Source organism: Crassostrea angulata, unplaced genomic scaffold (genome assembly GCF_025612915.1).
Source record: "Crassostrea angulata isolate pt1a10 unplaced genomic scaffold, ASM2561291v2 HiC_scaffold_167, whole genome shotgun sequence".
Taxonomy (NCBI): domain Eukaryota; kingdom Metazoa; phylum Mollusca; class Bivalvia; order Ostreida; family Ostreidae; genus Magallana; species Magallana angulata.
In genome coordinates this window covers 357,451-376,609 of record NW_026441720.1, presented here as the reverse complement: position 1 = coordinate 376,609, position 19,159 = coordinate 357,451, and the positions used below count along the sequence as shown (strand labels likewise).

The following is a 19,159-nucleotide window of genomic DNA, read 5'->3' as shown; positions in this document are numbered from 1 at the left end:
CCTGATCTAAGTTGAGCCATGTGAGATCTTTCCGCTTTGCTCAGATTAAACGATACATAATTTTCTAAGCCACAATCGTTCTTGAAGGTCTTGCACGTTCGTAATTTTGGTACGTTCTCCAATGAGTCTTTCCATATTTCCGAGTAGAAATTCGTAAGATGCGTTTCCACCAAGCCCAAATCAATAGCGCATTTGGTGTCGTAATATTGCCCTATTCCAATCTGGTTCATAATGTGTTTCACTTCACTACACCAGTTATCACGGCATCGTTCATAGTCTAGATTAAAGGCCCTCTTTGTTATTCGGTCATCCTCAAAACATATCAGCTTGTTCCAGTATCTCAACATGCAGAGCCATGGTCGAAATTGACTCGGGAGCCAGCCTACGTCACCGTAAAGGAACACAATTGGAGTAAATCTGTGAACTCCCAGGAAGTATCTTATTGCCCTGTTCTGTATATTGTCTATAGCCTGAAACTTACGGTAGCCCCACACACCAGCTCCATAGTCTAGGATAGGGGCAACACACGAGGAAAATAGTTTTTCATACGACGTAAAACTAAAATATTTGTTATTATGTATGTTGGCGATGATTTGTCCAAGTGCACGGCCGCCACTCTTAGCTAATAGTTCTGCGTTGCTATTGAAGCAGCTATTGTAATTGAATGTCACTCCTAGGTATTTGTAATGATCCACGGTCTCTAGGGCGTTACTACCGATAGTGAAATTGGAGTTCGATCTTTTAATTTTGCCTTTCCTAAAGTGAACGCACTTGGACTTATTCGTATTGATAAGAACTCTCCAGCGTTTGCACCATTGGTGAAGCTTATCTAACATCCGTTGAAGTTCCGCTTCGGATTTCGCTATCATTGCTATGTCGTCTGCATACAGTAAAAGCGACAGCTTCTTTCCCCCTAAATCCACGCCAAGACCGAGTTCATTAATGTCTTGAACAAGGTCATTTATAATATCGAAAACTATGTGGGAGACAGGTTATCTCCTTGTTTCACTCCAGTGTTACAAGAGAACCAATTGGTAAGCTGGCCATTTAACCGCACACACGATTCTGAGTTTTGGTAAATACTTTTCACAGAGTTGTACACTTTACCATCAATATCATGTACTAATAATTTGTACAGCATCATTTCTCTGTCAATGAAATCGAAACATTTTCGTAAGTCAATGAAAGCTACGAATAGTGATTTTGAGTTTCGAATAACAGAATTCAACGTGAATACTTGATCTTCACACGACCTGTTTTTTCGAAAACCGTTTTGCTCATCAGCTAATACTTCATGTGCATCCAAGTGACTTGTAATACGCTGATTGATAAAGGCACTGTATATTTTGCTGATACAGGAGAGGAGACTAACTCCTCTATAGTTCACAGGAATTCTAGGATCTGTTGATGCATCTTTGAGAATCGGACATATGATTGCTTTACGCCAAACTGATGGAACAATACTTGTATCAAGGATCAACTGAAATAGTCGCGTCAACGTTTCTATGACTTTTGGAGATTTTAAAACTCCATAAGGTATCTCGTCGTAACCACTTGCAGACTTCGATTTGGTTTTGGAAACTAAACGGTTTATTTCATCAAATAAAATGTTTCTGTTCAGTGTTTCATTTGGCGAATATGTCGGATTGTCCATTCTTGACTCTATTAAGTGTTTATGTGCCCTCACTTGTTCAAAGTGCCCTTGGTCAAAATCATCGCTGTCGCTTCCGTTGTACAAATTTTTGAAATCAGTACACCATTTGTTTAGCACAACTTTGTCATCATTTATAATCATTCCCGTTTCGTCTGCGATTTCAAGTGGTATAACTTTTTTGTTTTTCGGACCGAGATTGCGAATTTTTGCCCAGAAATCGTTCGGGTTTTTCGTGCACATGTTTTCTATTTCTACGGCACTTGATCGTCTGTATTCTCGTTCTGTTCGCCTCAATGTCTTGTCAAACAAATCTCAAGCCCGGGTGTATTCGCAACGTAGTTTTGCCCTCATATTGCGATTTCCATCGCATTTAAGGAAATCTTTCTCTTTAGATGACATATTTTCCCATAGGTCCTTCAGATGGTCGTTCCAATAAGGTTTTGTGTTTCTGAAACGCTTTTTTGCCGACTTGGTTTCTAATTTAGGAATAGTGTTGTTCATTTCGTTTATGATAGTAGTACATAATTTATTGTATATATCATCAACGTTGATCTGTGTCTCCCTGCACGCTTCAATTTCTTCAATAATATTTATCAATGCAAGTTTGTTTTTTTCATTGCTCATAAAATCAGCAGGTACACAATTGAGTTTGAAACAGGTTTTCTGTTGTTGTTGTTGTTCAATTTTCTCTCAGGCGAGCGTGAAAAAATGCTATGACCCGTGACCATAAGCTCACACACAAGAACAGAGTGGTCGCGCAGCCTTGATTTTTCATTGATAAGGGTATAGAGTTTTAGCCTGTCTACAATTGATTGTATCGTCATTACAGCAAATGATTTGATGTTTTTAAACGAGTCTTGAGGAATGCAAATGTAGTCGACCACCGCTTTTCCCTTCCTCGAGATCGACGTAAAATTGTCATCGGTCGTGTATCTGCCGTTCAATACGCAAAACTTTGTTTCATTTAGAAATTCCATAAACTCATGACCGTGTTGGTTGATACATTATTTCATTGAATTTCGTTTCATAGCTAAAACCACACTCAGTTTTAATTATTTAGATTAAACAGATCTTTTTTCGCGAGCCGATTTTTACACAGTTGGGGCGAATACACTACGGGTTAAAATGGTTCGGGGGGGAAATACATACAGGAAAAACAAAATCACATAGATTCGCAAAGCCAACAGTGTTATTACTAATTTAATTGTTTATATTGTGTGGGGTTAATTCATCAATGTTAATTTAACCATTTTATAATCATTACATAAGAGCTATTAATACATTTATTTGTAGGAAAGAGCATGTACTAATGATCTTTTTTTAGAACAGTTTGATGTTGCTAGGATACGGGTTTCAGATCCATTGTTTGATTGGTTAATTTAGATATTGAATCTCGAATTTCGATTCTTGAATCTCGTATTTCGAATCTTGTATTTTGAATCTCGAATCTCGAATGATCCTTCTCGGCTTTCGTAGCATGATGACATTTACGTGTGTTCATATGCCATAATCATTTGACGTGTGTAATAGAAAATTTAACGTCACAGATTTTCAATGCAAGCATAGGGATAAAATAAACACCGAATTCAAATGTATAGTATTAAAGAAAACTAGGACATAAAAATTATAGAAACAAATACGTTTCATGAAAGCGACGACAATATTCAGTCAAACAAATATCATTTCTTTCTTCTGGATCAGCTATTTTGATTAGTTATTCAAAGCAATAATAAAAACCTGGATTTTATAAAACATATCGAATTTAATACCGTATCCATAAACAGAACACTAATTGCAAACGCAGCAATGACTAAAACTGTGTACCGTTAAGAAAATATGTCATCCCCAGAATATGCAATACTCTATTTAAGATATAAAAATAACATTTATGTATTCAGCTTTAACAATTTACATGTAACAACATAAAACGTAAACGCACACCATAAATCTTCGCAACTTATATGATTTTGAAAAATATAAATCTGTACATAACATTATTTTAAAAGTTTACAATTACACTTAAAAGAAAGACTTTCTTTCATGAATATCCCATCGAGCTAACCTTGGTTATACTAATAATTTATCATATATGAAAGTCTTAAGAATATATCAAGTGAATTCTGCTTATTTTTTATGAAAATGCGTTAATATCAACATTATCAACGCGCTTTGAAGAGTGCATTTTTAAGTGCATTAATTAATTTGCCCTAAAACTAAAACATTTTTATTATTTTGATATTTTTTTTAAGTGCTTCAATTTTTCAAAATGCGTTTCACAAAGCTTTGTTGAAAATAATAGCAATTTTTGTCCTTGAAAAAAAGATATAAAGTGAGACACTTTTTTACAGCTTCATAGTTATTTTCTCTATGAAAAACGTTATGCTCTTTTTACTATTGAGATTTTCCTTCCATATGGATGCTCTGTGCCAAGTGTGGTTGAAATTGATCGTGAGATCCTGGAAAAGTAAAAACTATAAAATTTAAAACTACTACAAAATTATTCAAATAAGGCTATAGGAACTGAATTATTACAAGGTTTTCAGTTTGGTTTTAGAATTGGCTATAAGGGTCCAAGGCTAGGGGGTGAATCAAAAAATTTAAAATCTGTTTTGCAATTTCCAGAAGCAGCAAGGGAAAAAATAAATAGTGAGGTTTCTTTAGGCAGAATTGCAGGCCCCTTTTCAAACAAACCAATATCCAACTTAAGAGTTTCGCCAATAGGTATAGTCCCCAAGTCTGGAGGTAGCTGGAGATTAATAACACATCTTTCTTATCCAGAAATGAATAGTGTTAATCATTTCATAGACCCGGAGGACTGTTCGGTTGCATACACATCTCTAGATCAGGTATTACAGGAAGTTGCACGGTTAGGTAAAGGCACTGTTTTGGCAAAAATGGACATAAAGTCTGCATTTAGACTAATGATTATAAACCCAGGAGATTTTGACCTTCTAGGTTTCAAGTTTGAGGGAAATTATTATATTGATAAGTGCCTGCCAATGGGCTGTGCAATTTCTTGTAATCTATTCGAAAAATTTTCAACATTTTTGCAATGGGAATTGAAAAGACGAATTGAAACGGGTAAAATTTTTCATTATTTAGATGATTTTTTATTTTTGGGTGCCTCTGGTTCAGATGAGTGTGTTCAGCTGATGCGAGGGTTCCAGGACTTGTGCGAATTCATTGGTGTTCCCTTGGCACAAGAAAAGACAATGGGTCCTTGTACAAACATAATTTTTCTAGGTTTAGAAATAGACACCTCAGACATGGTTGTAAGAATCCCACCAGAAAAAATACAGCAATTAACTGCACTTCTAACATCAAATTTGATCAAAAAATCTCTCCAGCTTCAGGAAATTCAGAGTATTGTTGGGAGTTTAAATTTTTTTAGCAAAGGTGTCCCAAATGCAAGGGCTTTTAATAGGCGGTTTTATGATGCAACTTGTGGAATTATCATTATCATATAAAATTAAGTAGTGGTATCAAGGAAGATATAATGATGTGGTTAAAGTTTTTGCAAGACTTTAATGGGGTAAGATTGATCCATGAAAGTGAGTGGTTAAGCAGTGACAATATCGAGTTGTACACCGACAGCAGTGGAAATCCAGAATTAGGGTGCGGTGCTTACTGTCAGGGTCATTGGTCTTACTGGTCATGGCCCCTTGATTGGGAAAGCTCAATCTTCAAGGAAATGTCATTTCTGGAATTAGTGCCTATACTACTGGCAATGTATTTGTGGGGGAAAAATATTTTGCAAACAAAAAAATCATAATGTATATTGACAACAATGCTTTAGTATCCATAGTTAACAGGCAAACATCAAAATCAAAAAGGGTTATGGTATTATTAAGGAAATTGGTACTCTTGCTCCTTAGAAATGACATCATGTTTAAAGCACAACACATATTAGGGAAGAAAAATAATATAGCTGATTCTTTATCTCGTAAACAGTTTCATCACTTCCGTCAGCTAGCACAGTGGGCAGACTTGAACCCAGAGACCATTCCAGACGAATTTCTAGCAATGATGTCAGAGATGAAGTGAACAAATTATTACAACTAGCAACAGCACAAAATACACAAGAGACATACAGACAAGGGTTGACATATTTTGAGGAATTTCGTGATACTATCAGCCTTGAAAGGCTTTGGCCCCCTCCTTTAGAGCAAATTATACAATTTGTTGGTTACATGTCAGCAAGAGGGTTGGGAGAATCTACAGCAAAGACCTATCTGTCTGGAATTTCATACTATCTCAAGTTGTATAATTACACAGATGTGACTCAAAATTTCATAGTCAGAAAATTATTAGAAGGTTATAGAAGAAAGGCTAAGTCTAAAGATATCAGATTACCAATAATATTAAACATTTTGGAGAGCATATTGAAATCATTGCCAATTGTCTGCAATGATATTCATGAAGCAAAACTTTTTGCAGCTGCTTATAGTTTAGCTTTTTTTGGATATTTTAGGGTAGGTGAGATAACTGAGGGGAAAAAACAAGCTGTAGGTCATGCAGTCCAATTTAAAAACCTGGAGTTGTCATCAGATAAATCTTTAATGAAATTATATCTGGAACACTCCAAAGCTGATCAAAGGGGAAAGGGGGAAATGGTTATTATTCAGAATGTTCAATCATTAACTAGCATAAAGCCAGTTTATATTATGGCAGAATTTTTAAAAGTTAGACCCATTAGACAAGGCAACTTGTTTTGCCACTTTGGGGGTCAGCCGCTTACTCGTTTTCAGTTTACATCGGTGTTGAGCAAAGTATTGAATACAATTGGCATTGATAGCACTAAGTACAAATCCCATTCTTTTCGAATAGGTGCGGCTACCAATGCAGCCAAATTTGGCTTGTCAGATGATGAAATCTGTAAAGCTGGTAGGTGGAAATCCAACTCTTACAAATCATATATAAGATTTTAAGAATGCAGTGGTCTTAATTACAGTCACATTTGCTAAAAATATTTTTTCAGAAATTGAAGCTTGGTTTGTGGGTTCTTCTATAGTGAAAAGAGCATTTGTTGCAGCCAGAGATAGGCCAGGTTGAGTGTCCTTGGGTCTTCAGAGGTTAGGGATAAATATGTGGTGGCAAGGAAAAGGGGGTATGATCTGGACAGACATGTATAAAAAAATTAAAACTTTGTTGAAAGTTAATGACAAACCCCAGTATTTGATAATGCATTGTGCTGCAAATGACATGGGCAAAACAAAGTTGAAAGAGTTAATTGAGAATGTCAAAACCACTTTAGGGAAAATTCAGCTACTTCTGCCTGATACAAAAATTATATGGTCACAATTGTTACCTAGGAGGAAATTGAGATACTCTGAAGATGTCAATGCCATGAACAAATCTTTAAAAAGGTTAAACAGCTCCATTGCAGCTGAGCTTGTTAGAAAGGGGGGTGGCTACATTAAGTACCCAGATATTAAACCCAATGATGAGTTGTTGTTTGACAGGGATGGTGTTCATTTGTCTGAAAAAGGAACTGAAATATTTTTAAATACAATTTGTGCTGCTATTGAACAATTTAGCAAAACTGGGATACTTGTTTATCCCAAACTCTACTAGTTTTGAACCAAGTTTATTGTTCATGTGGGATGTGGCAAGGTCTAGGCTTAAGGAACTACCCGCTTCCCCCACTTGGTGGCGGTGGCTTCACTGAATACATGCAGTGCATGCATTCACTTTCGCCATGTGGATGAATGCGCGTGTTGTTCCCGATCTACTAGTGCACAATTGATGTGCAGTTGAAATTATTTGATAATGACAATTTGAAGTTGAACAATTTTTGTCGTTTGTCGTTGCCGTTTACCGGAATCTGAGTTGACCAAGTTGGTGTTTTGCATTTATATTGATTGCAATTGTTGAAGTTGTAATATTGTTTTTGAGCCATTTGCTAATTTTTTATGTTGCAAATATTTTCTTTGCCGTTAACCGGAAAGAATAAATTTGCACAGTTGGTTGTTTGAAAATTGTTGAATTTTTTAGACAATGATGTGTTTTTGACCATACCCATTTGGTGTCAATGCGCTAATGGCATTTCCATTGTAAAATTATGATGTAATTTACAAATACTTTATTTACACATATTTTACTCATTGTCTTGAAGCCAAGACCAAACAATGCCACAGAGGGGGGTAGATTACAATACATGAAAACAATAAAACTGTTGTGAATCTGATTTGGTGTTTTATTGTTCAATATGGCATGTTAGAAAATATGGATTGGTTTTATGAGTGCTGACCATGTTGAGTGTTAGCATGCTTCAGGTCTACAATAATAAGATTTATTAATTAAAAAATAAATCAATTTATTTTAGAGTGAAGCAAAGTTTTTTAATTATTCCGGAATTTTTTATTCCGGACATTTGTACAGTTTTGGTTTACGTTTAACAAACTTCCTTTTTGAAAAAGGCAGCAACCGGGATGCACATGAAATAGTTGTGAGAAAAATATTTTCCCCTCCCACCCTTGTTACCCCTTTGATTTGTTTAAATATAAGAATTTTACTGCGTATTGAACTTTATATTTCAGGATGAGCTTCAAGAAATCATTGATGGGAAAAAGGTTCACAGATTCAGTATTGGTTAACCTTCACAGTTTTTTAATTGACTAAAGTCAATTAAGGAGTCTCGACTAGAAAACCAACCACTTCATGAAATTGCATTTTGAAGAATGTGCTTCTTGTTGTTTCTGTCTTCATGCTAGATGAATGCGCGTGTTGTTCCCGATCTACTTGTGCACAATTGATGTGCAGTTGAAATTATTTGATAATGACAATTTGAAGTTGAACAATTTTTGTCTCGGGTTGCCGTTTACCGGAATCTGAGTTGACCAAGTTGGTGTTTTGCATTTATATTGATTGCAATTGTTGAAGTTGTAATATTGTTTTTGAGCCATTTGCTAATTTTTTATGTTGCAAATATTTTCTTTGCCGTTAACCGGAAAGAATAAATTTGCACAGTTGGTTGTTTGAAAATTGTTGAATTTTTTAGACAATGATGTGTTTTTGACCATACCCATTTGGTGTCAATGCGCTAATGGCATTTCCATTGTAAAATTATGATGTAATTTACAAATACTTTATTTACACATATTTTACTCATTGTCTTGAAGCCAAGACCAAACAATGCCACAGAGGGGGGTAGATTACAATACATGAAAACAATAAATCTGTTGTGAATCTGATTTGGTGTTTTATTGTTCAATATGGCATGTTAGAAAATATGGATTGGTTTTATGAGTGCTGACCATGTTGAGTGTTAGCATGCTTCAGGTCTACAATAATAGCAATTTTTGTCCTTGAAAAAAAGATATAAAGTGAGACACTTTTTTACAGCTTCATAGTTATTTTCTCTATGAAAAACGTTATGCTCTTTTTACTATTGAGATTTTCCTTCCATATGGATGCTCTGTGCCAAGTGTAGTTGAAATTGGTCGTGAGATCCTGGAAAAGTAAAAACTATAAACTTTTACAAACTGACGGAGAGACTGACGACAAATTATATAGTAAAACTCACTTCAGCTTTTATCAAAAGGGAGCTTAAAAAGCGTTATATTGAGTTAAGCAATTACTTATTAAAATTTAGATTTTTCAAATACAATAATTTAGAAATTTATTTCATTTAAATATCAGCTTTCTTTCGCTAACACGTTAAATAAAGTTTCACCAATTTAGAATTTCAAACGACTTTTACAATATCTTGATTTAAACTTATCTTAAACAAATTATTGTTCCCCCGATTCTTCTTTTCAAGTTTCTTTTTAAAATGTTTTCTGAAAGATATCAAGGTAATATTCAACTATCCCAACCCCATCTCCAATCATTATGAACTTTCTGTGACTCTTAATGATTATAGTAGTACAAGCCTTAAAACCTCAAAGCATATAGTAGTCTTGTTATATACTTGTGTATGGAATTACCTGAGAGACAAAAATACAATATTCAGGTGATGAAGGTATATTGCTACATAAGTAAGGATAGTTGACTATAGAAAAATTAAAGTCCTCGCGTTTTGTTGTTTGGTTACCATCAGTGTCCATTTCCATTAAAATATATTAGATATGAAACAGATGACGCAGACCCTGTAACAATCTGTGTGAATTTCCATGGGTACCAATTGTGCCCCATTGTTAGCAGACCTATTTTTGTATTCTTATGAAGCAGATTTTTTCGAAAACTATTACGTGAAAAAAATATTCCACTCGCTGTGGCCTTCAACTCAACATTTTGGTACATCGACGACGTATTATCAATTAACTATTGTTATTTCCATACTTATGTATACTCGATATATCCCATTAACTTGAAATAAACGAGACCACAGAGTCTGCGTCATTTTTTTCATATTTGAATATTTTACTGGAAATGGACAGTGATGGTAACCTAACAAAACTCGATGACTTCAATTTTTTCTATAGTCATCTTTCCTTACTTATGTAGCAATATAACTTCATCACCTGCAGATGTTGTTTTTTTCTCAGTTAAATCGATACACAGGGGTATGCTCTTCGTATGAACAGTTTCTAAGGCGAGGCAAACTACTGACAAACACGTTGATAAAACAGGACTATCAACAGTCTCGTTTGAAGTCATCTTTGCGTAAGTTCTATGGCCGATACGACTTTGTCAGTACAATCATCAACTGGGTTGCATGCTGACTGACGTTTTTCGTACTAATTGTTATACTATAATTAATCACCTAATTGTCTACGGACTTTTCCGGTTTTTCCCCCATTACGACAAAGAGCACACGGCGGGTGTGACTTGTCAGCAGAGAGGGCTCTCTCCCCCTAGGTACCTGATCCTACCTCTATCTTTTTAGACGTCCGTGTTGCTCTGCTTTGGATTTGTATTTCGTTTTATGGATTTTTAAGATGGTTGACGGTTTGTTATTGTCATTTTTTAACTTGTCAATCTAGAAACATAGATTTAATCTCCTGTTTTATTATAATACACAATAAAGTTAAATCGATACACAGGGGTATGCTCTTCGTATGAACAGTTTCTAAGGCGAGGAAAACTACTGACAAACAAGTTGATAAAACAGGACTATCAACAGTCTCGTTTGAAGTCATATTTGCGTAAGTTCTATAGTCGATACGACTTTGTCAGTACAATCATCAACTGGGTTGCATGCTGACTGACGTTTTTCGTACTAATTGTTATACCATAATTAATCACCTAATTGTCTACGGACTTTTCCGGTTTTTCCCCCATTACGACAAGGAGCACACGGCGGGTGTGACTTGTCAGCAGAGAGGCTCTCTCCCCCTAGGTACCTGATCCTACCTCTATCGTTTTAGACGTCCGTGTTGCTCTGCTTTGGATTTGTATTTCGTTTTATGGATTTTTTAGATGGTTGACGGTTTGTTATTGTCATTTTTTAACTTGCCAATCTAGAAATATAGATTTAATCTCCTGTCTTATTATAATACAAGGTACTATTACAGGTTTTTAGCGTTACTCTTGATCTTTATTTCATGCTATTAACAAAATTTATGACGACTTTATACACTATCATCATTTGTTTCCAAAATCAATGAGGTAAGTCGTAATTTTTATTTAAGGCTTGGTCCATAAGAAGTTTAACACAACATGACCTCAAAATAGAGGGTGTATATTAAAATATAAAGAGAATGGATCTTTAAAGCATTGATTGATTCCTTGCTTCAGCCCTTTTTACTTTCATAACTTAGATTTAAAACGCAATATTTTGATATAAAAACTTTCAGCAAAAAACTCGTTATCCTGTTTTTACATATATAAATTGCGTAAACTTTAACAACATTAGAACGTCCCAGAAATAAGTCATTATGGGTTTTCAAAACAGACTAAAACAAATATTGTGGAATAAATCTTAGATGTAAAATATTTTGTATTGACAACTCAATAATAATATTGAAACTTCATAAATCATTTAATATCTGATCATGTGGATAGGCTACAGCTGTTCAGCTGTATTATATTTATATGGTTAATAAGGTATTATGTACAGTGTTATTTTCAGTATATATTTTGAGGTAGGGTCTTAAAAGGCGTAATTTTTTCACTTGTTCACTTATCACGAAGTCTTGTGAAGGTTTTTTTAATTTAATTTTGCGGTTTATTGTGTTGGGTGGTGGGGGATTGAGAGTCTTTAGTGTACAAATCCCATACTTTCTATATGGAACAAATAAATGATTGAAATTCATACAAGTAAAATGCAATAAATGGGATAAAAATTAATTATACAAAACAATAAAAGTCTTTCAAGTTTGAACTTCGAACACTCATAAACATTTATTCGACATAAAGTCACTACTGTACATTCATGTAATATTCATGTATGTAAGTCATTAAATCATTACATGGTCAATCAGAAGACAAAGATACTTCAAAGAATGATTCCGACAAATTCCGGTGGTAGTAGTTTACTTCAAAAATGATGTGTTAGCATATTCTTCAGCTTTTTGGGTCACGGATTTGTCATCACTTGATTCTACAAAAAATTCCAACAATTCAACCAAAGTTGACAATATGATTTGAACTAAATATCAAATGGATGAATCTATATATACATTATTTATATACCTTACGAGATCTACGTGCTTTAAAGGAGCATAGTCACGATTTGAGCTAAAAATGCTTTATAAAGGTATTTTTAAAGTGGAACCAAGTTTGGATGATGGCTGTTATAGCATGAGCAAGATACAGTCTTCAAAATTCTTCAATTCTTTGTTTTTGTAGACAAAGATCATGCTAATATTTTATAGTTTTATTTCATGCAGTTGACATGATATCAATTTATTAATTGATAAACTAATATGCTACTGCACAATCTATTCTGATATCTTCAAATGATGATCATTGTTGATACTGTAATGATACCGTTACAATGATTTCCGGTGCGAGCATTGGTGCTAGCGCAGCATATAATAAATTGAATACTTCAGGTACATATGTAAAAAAAAACCAATAAAAAAATAGCAGGGTTTACCAAAAAGATGCAATAGCGTGAAAAAAAATTAATTCTATGTCTTCTCTTGCTTTTAATCATTATTTATGATTTGATTACTACTCTGTATAAATTTGAAAGTTTCTTAATATCAGCAACAGTACGAGTTTCTTTTATTGATCAATGAAAATAACTACGGTTCTATTCTACGTCGGTCATTAGACTTCTTTACATCGGAATAAAATTGGAACTACATCTTAACTGTTTTTAATAAGAATGGCATATAAGTTATTGTTTTATGACACCATACATTTGTATTACAACAGCTGAAATAAATAAAACAATTGTTGTCAAATATGTAATTGTACCTTTACTTTTCAGTGGAATCATTTTCTCCATGGCCTTTCCTTCTCCATCATTATCAACACTTTTTTGCAATTTTTAATATAATTTTCTACAATCAAAATAACAAATGTTTAAGACACTTTCTGACATATATGAATTAAGCAGATGGATGGATGGATAGATAGATAGATAGATAGATAGATAGATAGATAGATAGATAGATAGATAGATAGATGATAGATAGATAGATAGATAGATAGATAGATAGATAGATAGATAGATAGATACTCGTTTTTCCATGATTATCTGAAATATAAAAATAATTTTAAATAGTGTTAATGCAAATTTTTACAAAGACATTATTTTAAACAGAACGATTATAATACGAATTTTCTTTACAATTTTTTCCTAAGTAAATACGGTTGAATCCTCTATTTAGTACATTGTGTATTAGTGTTGAGAAGTCATGGAATATTCTTTCATCTTTGATCAAATGAATTATTATGAAAAATTATCATAAAGAATCATACTTTTTAAACCATCCTTTCGGTTGATAAACAAGAGAAAAAATGTATAATTTTATCTTAATAAGAAAGATTTTTCATCAACTTTTATTGAAATATTTGCAATACCTTTCTTCAAAATATCCTCGTATTGGCTGGCGTTTTCGTTTGGTGCTAATTCGTCATACATGTTCCTGCAATAAACACATCAAAAAATTTAAATTTGAAAATATAAAATCATAATTAATAAAATTGGACTAAACCTATAATTTTTTTCTTTGAATAATTGCACTCGCAGTGTGGTTCTAAAAATGAAATATTTACATTATTACTTATTTTTCAACAGAATACTTACTGCATACGATTGTTGTACATATTAAATGTAATAAAATGATGAATCATTTAAATTTACATATAACAATGTGACATACTTATGTTAATTGTTTTATTGAAGAAATATACAAAAGAGTAATCGCAAACAAAAGCCATACAATAACAAATTCAGCATTCATACCAACTCACACACCTTTCAGTATGTTCCTGTCGTTCTGAAATGGAACAATTACACTTTTTAACAATTTGTTAATAATGTCATTCAAAATTTATATTTGTTTTTAACATATATGCATCTATACAAAGATATATTTAGAACAATTAGGCTTAGTATGTATTTTGTATCAAATAATGGTTGTCCTTTGAAGGAATTTGACAAACATACAAACTTTGGTTTTTGTTTTTAGTTTAAGACAACCAATTAGATTTTTTTATAAGATAATTTCAATCCCTATTCATATTTTATATAGTTATCGAATGACTACAGTGGAATAGATTCAGATAATTTAAAATATAAAAAAAGAGAGAATAATTAAAATTGTATTTTCAAATTAAGTCTTTACCTTTTATGGTTGTATAGTTCGATGTTTTTTTGTTTGGGTCAACTTTTATATCTCTGATTTAAATAGATATCACTTAATTAGAAATTATATAATCACAGATGTATACCAATAAAATATATAATTGTTTCAAAATACTTTGACATTGTGTTACGCAACGGAAAAATTTATTATTAATATCTCATACCTAGAACTTCAAAGAAATTATATATACACAATATTTCAACCTAGCAGTGTAAGTTTAAACGCCCATATATCAGGATTTTTTTATCCAAAACTGAAGAACTTTATAAAATGAGCTGCAACGTAGATTAAAGATCAAGGAAAACTTAAACGTCAAATAGAATCATTCACATAAATTATTTTTTTTTTGCATAAAAGCATGTACAAAAATTTGGTTAGCTGTTTAAATGTAGTTCTACGAAAATTTCGGGTCGACAAACCGTAGAGCTACAGGTCCACTCATACAAAACTGTATATTTGTTGTGCACAAAACGTTGCGTACGGTTTTAGACCTATTAAAACCTAATTTTAATTGGAATATATTCTGTAAAAATGTTCATACAAAAAACCTGAGACATTTTATAATAATTCGCATTACTTTACTTGCCTCTGAATAATTTTTAACCCTTCTCACTAGTTCCGTAAAAATTGTCGGGTTTGTTGCCAGACAAAAACGGCGACTCTTAAATAATTGATCCTGACTTGAATTTAACATGCTTCATTTTCCAAGTCGTTTGGGTAGTGTTAGGAAACACGTTTATGGCAATTTAAGTGGTGAACCAGTAGCAAAATGACTCATTAATTTATTGTTAGAAATATTACATAAAACATTTCTAATTTAGTTTAATAAGGCTAAACCGTGTGCAATATATCTATATAGTTTGTTTGTATGGATGAAACTTTACAGTCCGTCAACCCAAATTTTTCGTAGAGCTATAGTTCTGCAGTTAAGATTTAGTAAGAGATTGTATCAAAAAACTCACATATTTCTTTTTTCCAATGCTACAATAGATCAATATAATCATTTTCTTTTAAAGGTTACGGTGGCTGGACACACCAATATATTATTTTATTTTTTATTAAATGAGATTTCACCAACAATAATTATTTTATAAATTTTTTTTTGTAATAGAAACCGGAAAACTTGTTTTTACTTCATACAATATATTTTAATATATTTTAAAACTAAAGATTTGCTCTCGGTGCATTATACTATATAATAATCTATGAAATAAACTCTATTACATTTTTGATAAATTAAATATTGATGAACATGAAAAAGATTGATTGAGGCTATTTATTAAACCAATGGATAAAGTCTATAAATTTCACGAAACACCAATATTTTATTTGATGTTTTAATAAAGAATCGTTTTTCAAATATGATTTCACAAAATAGAGACCGATATTGGCTTTTAGTTATTTTGTTTGATTTTGTTTGCATATTTTTAGTAAGATTTGGATAAAAATGTTTTGACTGCAAACAGATAATTTTAGTCTTAACTGATGTGTAGTATTATTTTTAATAAATACATACCAAATATGGCCTGTTCAAGTTTTTTAAATTATTTTACAAAACAAAAATATTTCTGAAACATAAAAACGTTATTCTTTTATCTCTAAAAGATAAAATATAAAGAAAAACAAACAGTCGCATAAAGCACTAATCAAACAATGATATTTCATAAAGAAATTAAAACGAAAATGCAAAACCTTTTTTGAAAAATTGAACCAATTCTGATTAAAAAAACTGACACCGATCAAAATCTTTTTAAAACTGAAATTTTGCAAAAATACTCCAGTTACAGAAATTGATATCAATTATGAAATCAATAAAGGAACAAACCATTTTATAACCAAACAACCTGAAATATTTGCAAAATTGTGATACATTCCAGCTCGATGTGATTTCGTTCATGATCGGTTTCATTACAATTTAGAATAATAAATCCAATTGTAAAACACATTCAGAACCTCTCTAAATTCAAATTTTAGTGGGTCACACACCGCATGCTAGGTGATTCATGGTTTTATTGTTGGGGATAACTCGGTTAGATGTGATTTTAAAGACGACCCAATAAAGTGCATTTTATTGAAATGAAGACCATTGGCATACATTTACCTTGTATTTCATACCTGTTCATTTATGAAGCTGAAGCATTTGGATTCAAAATAATAGCGGCTTATTGTTTTAGCTATATTCAAACGAACTTTTAATAGTAAGTTTTCTGATGCTATGTGCTGACTCTTTCGTCTAAACACGCATATCAAATGAAATTGTAATGAAAACAATTTAATAAATCTATAAAACTGAATTATACTTTTATAAATTTTTGACGAGTTTCCGGATTTAAGTTTTTTGTTTTCTTGTTCATTTATCATAGTTGCAAACTATATATGAAAAAACAAACAAGAGGCCAGTAGGCCTTAACGGTCACTGAAGTAGCATATAACCCATTTACGAACTTGTCGAGGAGTCTCATGTATGCAAATAATTAGGTTTCATTCTGGAGTAGAAAATTATAAATTTGTAATGACGACCACCTCTCTGCCTGAAATCTTTGAAAATGAATTGTGAAACCTCTAAATTTGGCGAAAAACTTAAAGATCTGGTCTACAAAATCATGAATTCAATTTTCCTTTCAGGTGTATGGGAGTTAAGAAGATAATTTTTAAACATTATATGCATTAACACCTATGCTTTCATTTTGTCCCTGCCCTAGAGTCAAAACCCATACTCCAAGGGACATGAAATTTAAAATTTTAGTAGAGGACTTCAATTCGTGGTAAACATGATTATAAGTCAGTTTTTCATATAGACGTGTAGAGAAGAAGATTTTTAAAAATATATGCGTCAACACTATTTTGCAATATTGCCCCCCCCCCGCCCCCAATATCCTGAACCCCTGACCCAGGGGCCATGAATTTCACAATTTAGGTAGAGGAGTTAGTGGACATTATAACCATGTAATCAGTTTTTTGCCCACATTTGTGGGAGTAGATAAGAAGATTTTTTAAGATTTAATACATTTTTACTATATGGCCATAATGGCCCCACCCTAGAGCCTGAACCCCTGACACAGGGGCCATGAATTTCACTTTTTGGCTCATGGACATTATAACCAGGCATTTAGTTTTTAACAATATATATATAGGAGTAGAGAAGAAGATTTTTGAAGATTTAACACATTTTTACTATATGGTCATATTGCTCGCACCCTATAGCCTGATAGTCATGAATTTCACAATTTTTCGGTAGACGGCCTCATAGACATTATAATCATTCATATAGTTTTTTAGAAATATATATCGGAGTAGACAAGAGGATTTTCTAAGTTTTAATACATTTTTACTATATGGTCATATTGTCCCCACCCTATAGCCTGAACCATAGTCATGAATTTCACAACTTTGGTAGAGGGCCTCATGGACATTATAATCATGCATACAGTTTATTAGAAATATATATTGGAGTAGACAAGAGGATTTTCTAAGATTTAATACATTTTAACTGAAAGGCCATACTGGCCCCACCCTAGAGCCTGAACCCCTGACACAGGGGTCATGAATTTCACAATTTTTGTAGAGGGCCTCATGAACATTATAATTATGCGTTTAGTTTTTAACAAATATAAATGGGAGTAGAGAAGAAGATTTTCTAAGATTTAAAACATTTAACTATATGGCCATCTTGGCCCCACCCTAGAGCCAAAACCCCTGACCTGGGGGCCATGAGTTTCACAATTTTGGTAGAGGGCCTCATGGACATCACAACTATGCAACCAGTTTTTCCTAACATGTGTGGGAGTAGAAAAGAAGTTTTTAGAAAATTTGACTTTTTTTCATTTTCGGCCCTACCTGTGGCGCCCCGGGGTGGTAGAGCCATGAATTTCACAATTTAGATTGCTCTTACCATAGGGATGCTTCACACCAAACATGGCAACAATCAGCCTTGTAGTTTTTTAGAAGGAGTTAAAAATGTAAAATTGTTAACACACGACGGACGACGCACGACGACAGACAAAAACAGATAGCAATAGGTCACCTGAGTTTACTCAGGTGACCTAATGAACACAATGTTGTGAAATCTTATTTTGACGTTTAATAATTTTTACGAGCTTTGATAACTCACTTCTAGGTATCCGATCGAACTGAGCTTTACTACTGATCGTTTTACAAATCAAGCAGCGGTTTAATAGTCTTTAGACAGTGAATTTCTAAGTGATTTTAGTGTTATATATTTCAAACTATAATCGATATGATTCTTTATGAATATACTGTTGGATAATTGTGTCAAATTAGCCTTAATTGTGATTGTGAAAAAAAATAAACTGTCAAGTCAGCATAAGTCCGGTATAACTGTCCATGGAAAACTTGATTTGTGGTAAAGAATATAAATATATTACCTATTTTAAAGATACATGTGTATCGTCTGTGAACAAAAAACACAACAATCAGTATAATCGTAACCAACACCAGCGATCCTCCAACACTTCCAGTAACTACCGCTGTCAGAGAGCTTGCTGTTTCTGTAAAAAAGCATTCATGATTCCATTTATTACTTCTCATAGTAAAATGGAGCGGGGTTATTTTTTCCATAAAATCAACGCAACTCATTCAATTATGAAAGTTGAAATACCTGATCACACAAATATATAACAAACATGAACGCAACTTTGTTTTTACGGCAATTCAACAGAAATATCGTGTGACAATACCAATAACCATTATTTATCTTCTTTTTCTTTTTTTGTTTTAGTGGGGTTTTTTTGGAGGTGGTGTTTTGTTTAATTTATTTTTTTTATCATTTAAACTGTTG

General features: G+C 32.9%; 1 protein-coding gene and 2 long non-coding RNA genes across 3 annotated transcripts in view; 1 reads left to right on the top strand and 2 right to left on the bottom strand.

The window, feature by feature from the left end:
• LOC128169660 (hemicentin-1-like) overlaps nucleotides 1-19,159 on the bottom strand; it is a 209,341-nt gene that overhangs the window by 184,174 nt on the left and 6,008 nt on the right. The gene's annotated exons all lie outside the window — the stretch shown is intronic.
• LOC128169658 (uncharacterized) lies at nucleotides 7,470-8,946 on the top strand. The gene is made up of 3 exons (XR_008241571.1): nucleotides 7,470-7,679; nucleotides 7,875-8,685; nucleotides 8,881-8,946. It is a non-coding gene; the product is annotated as an uncharacterized LOC128169658 (long non-coding RNA).
• LOC128169659 (uncharacterized) lies at nucleotides 14,341-18,886 on the bottom strand. The gene is made up of 3 exons (XR_008241572.1): nucleotides 18,747-18,886; nucleotides 15,324-15,342; nucleotides 14,341-14,393 (listed from the first exon to the last, which is right to left on the bottom strand). It is a non-coding gene; the product is annotated as an uncharacterized LOC128169659 (long non-coding RNA).